The sequence below is a fragment of the Myotis davidii genome, unplaced genomic scaffold, assembly GCF_000327345.1.
Source record: "Myotis davidii unplaced genomic scaffold, ASM32734v1 scaffold181, whole genome shotgun sequence".
NCBI classification, from domain to species: Eukaryota; Metazoa; Chordata; class Mammalia; order Chiroptera; family Vespertilionidae; genus Myotis; species Myotis davidii.
Genome location: NW_006291504.1, coordinates 1515422 through 1524502, shown reverse-complemented (window position 1 = coordinate 1524502; position 9081 = coordinate 1515422). Strand labels below are relative to the sequence as shown.

At 50.2% G+C, this 9081-nt stretch overlaps 1 protein-coding gene across 1 annotated transcript in view; it reads right to left on the bottom strand.

Annotated features, from left to right (window-relative positions):
- The window catches only part of KCTD1 (potassium channel tetramerization domain containing 1), a 152168-nt gene that overhangs the window by 58343 nt on the left and 84744 nt on the right, over positions 1–9081 (bottom strand). The window lies entirely within an intron of this gene.

Below are 9081 nucleotides of genomic sequence, written 5' to 3'. Positions count from 1 at the left end.
CTTCCCCTTGACCCCCCCCGCCCCGCCCCGCCCTTCTATGGTCACTCACACCCCCAGCGGCGGTTCTCAAGTCCCTCCCTTGAGATCATGGGTAAATGCCGGGAACAGAACCTATGAGTCCAGGACCCTGTTCAAAAATAACTCGAGACCCGCACCTGGAACTCTCCCATCCCCCTTCCCGCATAAAACGATCGGGAAGACAGTGAAATCACCAGCACCGTGGGTGCCCACTGTTAATTATAAAATATTAGCACGAGAATGAACACTGTGAAGCTGGTACGATCGGCTCCCTAATAATCTTATTATACTTGTATGTATGTCTGCGTGCTTCTGCAGCAACATGTTTTCAAACGGCTACCTCCAACCCACGAGAGCTAACTATTCTGCAAGCCTCTTTTCTTCTAGAGTAGAAAACCATGAGGCATTTGTTCAGGATGGAATATGGAAAATCTACAATGCGGTTTCCGTCAGAAAGAGTGTTTTTTCACCAAGTAGAAAATGACATTCCAGATAAGCTGCCTTAATGAAATCAATAGCATTATTAATTAAAGTGATTAATTATTCACCAATCACATGAAAAGCCCACGAAGTTATCCCATTAGGACTGCAGTGGCTGAATACGGTGACTATTCGGAGGGCAAGCTAAGTTGGAGGGAAGGAACCCTGCAGCGCCCTGTCAATCACTTCTGTTCCGTGAGAGGCCGCGCCGGGTCATAAGGGGGTTCCGTGGTCAGCGATGCTGCTCGAGCGCCAACCAGTTCCCCGGACTCTGCAGTCTATTCAAAGCACATATCAGGACACACCAACTCTGAGTGGAATGCCTGTTGCCTTATATAATCTCCAAGACAAAGTCAAGAATTGGAGAATTACAGTCCAACGATGCCTCAGGGAGCTACAAGTACCGTAACACAGCGTCTCGCCAAATCCAGGCCCTACTCCTAGAATATGGACATTAGAAGTCACCGAAGTTACTGCGGTAACAACTGTCGCGATGTTTTAAGACCCCGTGTTATGGCTGCTCCCTTAGTCCCAAACCACTCCAGATAAAAGCCAATCTTTTGTGAAAAGCTGCTGATTTCATTCCGATGGGACTGTTGTGAACCCGCTGGTGTTTGGGCAGCAGCTACGGCCACGGGCTCCCTCCGCCTGAAGCACCTGGAATGCGCCCCGGCCCCGCGAGGAGAAGAGATTTGGGTAAATTAAGCACCCACAGGGCGGGCTTTCTGAGGTACAGTGAGAGGGGGCCTGGGGCTCCTGGGAGTCCCCATCTATTAGACAGCGGTCGGCAAACTCATTAGTCAACAGAGCCGAATGCCAACAGTACAATGATTGAAATTTCTTTTGAGAGCCACATTTTTTAAACTTAAACTATCTAGGTAGGTACATGGTTATTAACTTAATTAGGGTACCCCTAAGCTGGCCTTTGCTAAAAACGTCCTCAATCTGAGGGGTCGACCTCAGCGAACGTACCCCCACTTCTTCTAATGCCGCTTCTTCAAAATAGACTCGCCCAGGCCGAAAACCGACTTCCGCGCACGGGCCACAAAGTTTCCATCGCACTGTACATGCGCGCCCGCACGTGGTATTTTGTGGAAGAGCCACACTCAAGGGGCCAGAGAGCCGCATGTGGCTCGCGAGCCGTGGTTTGCCGACCACTGGGCTAGGAGAACATGGACGCCCCGGAAGGAGGACCAGAGAGTCAGAGAAGGAAGACGGACTAGGGCTCGCGCATCAGACCAGCTGTTCATCCAACGGGAAACATTCTGTGCAAAGACAGCAACAGCATAGAAAACGGTTCATGCACTTTTCAAATCACAACTCATTACGCCCTGAGGACCACGGACCACGGGCCTCGCCTCTGTCCCCACCTGACCGAGGGCCGCTGGGGCCCAGGGAGGCTGGCGGCCGACCGAGGTCTGGCCTGCTCTTGACCGCGATGAGACACGGCTTCTCAGTGGAGGCGGCAAGGCCCGGGACCGCACACAGCCACTCGGGAACGGGTCCAACACCGGGAACACAGCGGACCCTCCAATAGCTCGGGGTTGAACCGCGGGGCCCACTTCGGTGAGGATTGTTTCCAATCACGACTGTAAATGTACCTCCTCTTACGGCTTCCTTACTCACATGTTCTCTTCTCTAGTGTACTTCACTGTACATAACACATGCAACATACAAAATATGTGTTAATCAACCGCCTATCCGTGGTCGGCAAACTGCGGCTCACGAGCCACATGCGGCTCTTTGGCCCCTTAGTGTGGCTCTTCCTAAGCCTTAGGAGCACCCTAATTAAGCTAATAACAATGTACCTACCTATATAGTTTAAGTTTAAGAAATTTGGCTGCCAAAAGAAATTTCAATCGTTATACTGTTGGTATTTGGCTCTGTTGACTGATGAGTTTGCCCACACTGGTATAAGTAAGGCTTCCAGTCAACAGGTGGCCATTAGTAGTTAAGTGTTTTGGAGAGTCAAAAGTTACTCATGAATTTCTGGTTGTGGAGGCGGGATGAGGGGGGAGAGAGACGCCCCTGGCCCCCTCCTCCCATTGTTCAAGGGTCAATTATATTCCATTCTGTTTTCTGCTTTTTAATTTTACTGTGTGTTTTTTTGAATTAAATATACTTAGAGATAGAAACATCAATGATGGGAGAGAATCACTGATCGGCTGCCTCCTGCACGCCCCACACTGGGGATCAAGCCCACAACCCAGGCCTGTGCCCTGACCGAGAATCAAACCGTGCCCTCCTGGTTCATAGATTGACGCTCAACCACCGACCCACACCGGCTGGGCTTTCCCTGTGCCTTAACAAGTTTTCTCTGCTCACGTTGTGCTAGAAAAACAGGTAAGGCAGTGATACGAATCTGCTGTATCACCTTTTCCTTACTGGGTTCTTTTATCTGAACAGGTGATAAGAACCTTGGAATCAACAAACCATGGATTCAAAAGCAGAGACTCGGATCAGACGGCCCTGCCACAGTTGCTTAAGGTCTAGTTCCGACCTAGACCTTAAGCGAGTTAGCCAACACCCATTCCCCTTGGTCGCCCCCTCTGCTAAATGGGAATAATGACCATCACTCCTTGAAGGGCTGCGTGAGGCTGAGGTGAGAGACCGTAGACCACTGCTCATCAAGATGTTCTGTGCACACAGATCACCTGGGGCTCTTGTTAAAACTTGATTCGGGGGAACAGACTGGCGAGATCCTACGTGATCAATAAGCTCCCAGGCGACGTGGAGGCGGCCGGCAGGTGGACCACTTTAAAGCCGGCGGTACCTCTGGGTCATGAGTAACGATGACACTCTATCTGCTTCGTAACCACAGAATCGGTGAGAGGATGGGACGGTGACCTCAAAACTGCCGGAGGGAGCCACTCTGCTGATCTCTAGAGATCGCAGCCGCTGTGCTGGGAGAGGAAGGTGTGGATGAAATGGGGGGACACCTGAGTCCCCCGGGTTAAGCGGACAGGAGGCAAGGAGTAGAACGTGGAGGCGTTGATGATTACAATCTGCCCAACTGGTCCTGACATTCTAATTTGGTAAGTGGATTACTCACAAGCAACATTTATCTCTGCCATCCGTCCGCATTCCTTTCCAAATTCCTTTCCTTTTTTCCCAGAAAGAACTACCTGATTTTCTCTTAAATCTGTCAGCCCTCCAGGGAGCGCATTTTCGCCTCCTTCCTCACGAGCCGGCAGCCCTGCGGGAAGGAGGGCCCTTCGGGCTTCAGGTCCGTTTGCAAGGCCGAGAGAATGAAGGGCCTTCTGCATGTCATTTGTTAGGGGCCCCAGATTTTCAAATCAGGGGGACACGGGACTCAGGGTTTAGATCAAGGGGATTTCCTTTCTCCTCTGGCAGCAAATACTTTTTCTATTTCTTGGATGGGATTTAACAGTGAGCTGACACAGATGTGGGTTTCTATCAATTTAAAATAATACACCTGACTACGGATTGCAATAAGCAAGAGTGAAGGTACAGATTTCCCCCCAAAATGACTGTTGTAAAACATTACCTGTTAACTTCCTTTATTTTTATCTAGTTTTAATATGTAAAGGCCAAAACCTTGCCAATGAGACTACTTGAAACAGAGAATTTATAGAGATCCCTAGTACAAGAGCCAGGTTAGCAGATGCTCAGTATAACTGCCTCCGGAATGAATGGAAGAAGTTACATACTTAATGTTAGTGAATTTAGTTTCTCCACCAACGTGAACTTTCCACAAAGCAGAGCAAACATTCCTGCAGCAGAAAAAGAAGTGTGGCCACAAATTAACATTTCAAAAATCAGGGCCCGGCCAGCGTGGCTCCGTGGTTGAGCGTCGACCCAGGAACCAAGAGGTTGCTGGTTCGATTCCAGGTCAGGGCACGTGCCCGGGTTGCAGGCTCTATCCCTGGTGGGCTGCCCCTCCTGATCAATGATGTTTTTCTCTCGCTGTCCCTCTCCCTTCCTCTCTCTCTCTAAAAAAATCAATAAAATACATTTAAATCAATAAAAACCAGGAAAATATCCGTTTTAAACAGACCAGTTATCCTAATAAGCTCCAGATAATCATTGTAAAAAAGTTCTCACCCTAGCTTCAGTGTTAAACAGTGTGTTTAACACTCCTTCCACATTTATAGAAGTCTGTATCCATCTTTTTTTAAAAAGTATATAGACATATATATATACATATATATTTAAAATACATTTTTGTTGATTTCAGAGAGGAAGGGAGAGACACACATCAATGATGACAGAGAACCATTGATTGGCTGCCTCCTACATGCCCCCTACTGGGGATGGAGTCTGCAACCCGGGTACCAGGAATCAAACCGTGACCTCCCCATTTTGTAGGTCGATGCTCAACCACTGAGCCATACCAGCCCGGCTGTATCCATCTTTTCATGGGGGGCAGGGGAAGGTGTGATCCATCTTTAAGTAGAAATGAGTATCCCTCCTGCCTACTTTCAAACGAAAAATAAAACTGTCCCAGGAATAGATGGAAGCGCCTTTCCCTTCCACATCACAGCACCTGGACCGGAGTGAGCCGGGCCTCCCAGTGCAACCAGCGCTGGCTTCTGGAGGCGAGGGCAGGAGGGATGCACACCCACAGGGGGGCTGCTCCCGTTTCCAGCTCGGAAACAGTGAGGACAACTCTGGCCCCCACTGAAGACAATGAAACAGCAGCAGCGGACATGCTCCGCCGGCTCCGGAATCTTTCCACTAATAGACTTTCCACTTTTGGAATTCCTTAAAAGTATTTCTGGAAATAATCCGGGTTAGGGTCAAGTGAGTGCAACTGACTTGCAGCTTTGTCACAGGCTGACGAATGCTCCCCAGTGCATTTCAGGGAGCTCATGTTCACATTTTTTGTTTGGTCCTGGAGAGAGGCACCGTCTATATACACACTTAGCCAACAGCACGATGATATTTAAAATCTAAGCTCCTATTGGTATTCTACAGTTGTGTAAGCTAAGTTATAAAGACCAACGTTGGGAATCTCTGTCATCTCTCTAAACGGAAGGACTGTTCTCTGAGGCGGGGAAAATGCTGTGGAGATGCAGAGACCAGCCAGGAGGATGCAGAAGAGACCCGGTAAACCTTGGAAAATGCACCGCGTGACCGCCACCTGGGAGCTGGGAAGTTGCACCAATAACCGGACCATCTGAGATGACAACAGCTTGTGGAGGGAAAGGGAACTAAACCTACTCTTGACGTTGAAACAGCCATTCAAGAGGAAGCATTAAAGAGCGAATCAGTTAGAGCAACCATCACCCTGCCCCCCCCCCCGTCCCCCGCCCCAATGAAAAACAAAACGCAGGCACTTCGCAGGAGTAAAAATCACAAACTCCATCTTTGTTAATCCTCAAGTGCGTTCATTTTCCAGCCAGTCCCATAACCAACTCGCTTATTAATGTCCTAATAAAAAGAGTCAATGTATTTAAATGCAGCGGTGGGGGACGCCCGGCCTGGGGCCCATAAGGCCCATGAAATCCTTTGGGCTGGCCCTGCCGAGACATTAGGGGGGAGTTAACGAAATGTTTGACCAAGTACAGCAGGCTAATTTTGAGTTGAAGACTTCGGATAGCCCTCGAATGATCTTTTAACTATCCAAATGGCCCTTGGCAGAAAAAAAGGTTCCCCACCCCTGAAAAGTAACAGGCTCTTCATTTTTTTGAGATGCTCGCAATGTCAGAAGGGCCCTAAAGCATCAGGGTGTGGCGGCATTAGTGAGAGTCCAGAATAGCATGGGCACCAGTGGACTTCGGGGACACAGCACTCGGGGTCCCGTCAGGAGTGAGGTCAGACAGCCCGTGTTGGTAATTAAGTACCGAGGACTGGACTGGGACGGGCACATGGCATTCCCCGGGGAATTCGTGCCACCTGGAGGAGATGGCCACCTGGAGCTACGCCTTGGGCCGGTCATCAATCCCAGGAAATGCCCTGGACCTCAACTGCTACAGTGGCTTTAATAAACAGACGCAGGAATAGTTTAAGCTCAGCTTTGTACGGAAACATTGGTTATAGACTTAGAATACTCGGGCTTCCTACAGCGAGTTCTCTGGTGCTTACTGCAGCGTGCCTGCACATTTCTTATTGCTGATTTCTGAGAGCTGGCTCCAACGTCAGTGAGAAGCTGACTGTTAACTATGTGCAGAGAGAACAACTTTTAGTCGCATTTTTAACTACAGGGGACTTAGTTCGAGAGCCATGGTAAGGACATAACCAATATGTGGGTACTCACATTCATACTCAACTTGGGAGCTACCTGACAACTCAAGAAAAAAAGAGAAGAATTAGTCTTCAGGTTTAGAGAGCGGATGTGTCTCACTCGGTTAAAATAAAAGACTGTGACAGACTGCACTCCTTCAAACAAAAGGAAGCAGCTAGACAAACCCGGCGAATCGCCGGGGTCTTAGGTCATGATTCTGTAATGACATGGGTGTCAGGAAGCCAGCAGACAGACGCCGGGAGACGAACTGTGTCGTTATTATTCCGAGCAGACATGCACTTCACCAAACTCTTGTAGGCTCCTAACTCTTAACCAGATGCTATTCTGAACCAGGGCATTTTAAGGGTTTTCATTTTAGGAGAAGAATATGAACATTCATTTTTGCTTTCAAAGAAAAAGCAAACCCAAATTCTCCAAAGAGAAAAAAATCCTCCTTAAAACAGGGGTAGGGAACATGGGCCCGCGGGCCATATAAGGCCTGAGAAATCCTTGGGTCTGGCCCTGCCAAGGCATTAGGGGGCAGTTCATTAAATGTTTGACCAAATATAGCAGGCTCATTTCTGAGCTGGTAATTCTGTATGGCCCGTGAATGATGTTATAAATAGCCGAGTGGCCCTAGGCAGGAGGAAAGGTTCCCCACCCCTGCCCTAAGCCAACCTCCGGGCCTGTCAGAAACGCGCTCACACACCAGGAGTACAGAGAGGAAGACCCCGAGCCCACAGCCTCGCAGAGTTGAGAGAACTTGGGTGTTTATATGATCGCTCACAGCCTCTTTCTCAGTTGGCCTTGAGGCTCGCTGATTAGCTGGTAAATGTTTGAAAGGGTCAGTTCATCCAGAACTGGAATTTCCACTTTGGAAAAAGCGCAGAGGTACCTGACATCTGTTCCCTGAAGGGCCTGCCCTGCACGTGCAGATGTACAGCCCGGACTCCACTCTGCTCTGTGGCAGAGAGGGCACAGCTGTGAAACCTCCGGTGGCTGCTCCCGCCTGCAGAGCCGGCCCCAGGGCCCTCCGGGGTCTGGCTGGGAGAGAGGAGTCTCGGAGATAAAGGCCCCTTTAATCATGCGAACAGATTCCTCCAGGGAAAACCCCAAGACCAGAAGCCTCCACCTAAGCCCCCAGTCTCCACCTAGAACGTGGTGCTGCGTAGAATTAAATAACTTCAATGTTAAAACGCGGCCCTGGGGGACTCCCTCCCCCTCCCCACGTGGGAATCTGTACTTGTTCTTCAATCAAGCTCCACCTTTGCTATAAAAAACCAAACCAAACAAACGAACAAAAAACACTGCCCTGATCTTTGAGGAGGACACCGAAGCCCAGAGAGGTGAGCCGACTTGCCCGCGGGGGCTCAGCTTCTGGGCCACAACCCCTTCCTTTGGGGTTCGTGCCAAGTCCTGTGGTGCTGTGTGTCCTAACTCCCTATATTCACACGTCCTATCTGCACCCCCGCCCCCCCATCCCCGCCCATCGTGAGCTCCATGGGGCTGGGAAAGACAGCAACGCCTGCCTGCCCCAGTGCCGGGCACCACAGGGCCAATGCTTGGGGCAGAGCCTGGCCGCTGGGGCAGGTCTCCTTTCCATCTAACAGTAACTTCAGCCGTGACTTCAGATTGTGTTAATGACACCCCACACGTCACTTTACATTCAACTACATGCTACTGGCACGGAGCGGCCAGGCCCTCCACTCCCGCCTCCTTACAGGAAGTGGGCTTGGCACGCTTGCTTTCTCATAATTTATAACTGGTGCCCGAACTTCATAAGTTACGGTGACTATGCAATAGAGTATTTTAATGGTTCCTTTATGCAAATAGATTCGAGGTAACTGCTTCCTTTATCCGTGCAGTACCCCGCACTCCTGGCCTTAGAACCCCTGCCTTCAATGAAAGCCTGTGGGGCGCTCACCCTTTTGTTCTGCTAACTTTGAAGCGCAGCTGTGATGGTTGGGGTAATTATTAGGGCGATGGCCCTCTCCCACCTTCAGAGGTCAGGTGCGAACTTCCCTGAAAAGCGCCCAGAGTTAAGCTCCTCAGGGCGAAACCGAACGGGATCCCTGATATCTGCTACTTTTTCCAACTTGCCCCAACCCAGACCGGCATGAGCACAAGTGAGCACAAGTTAACCTGTTGGCGACACGGCAGAAACATGCATGCAGAGTTCAGTTCGGTTACCTGGGCGGGGGAAACGATAGCAGGTGGAACTATGGAGGGAGAACTGGTGCTTCTGTGCCCATTGGCTTCGGGAGGAAGTGGCAGGGGGTCGTGTTTCACGGAAACCACCACCACCGCCGCGTCCACGGGCTCCGAGGGCCGGAGGCAGAGTCTTTTGGGCGAAGAGGGGCCGCAGAGGTCCCCCGGCGCGAACACTGACTCGTACA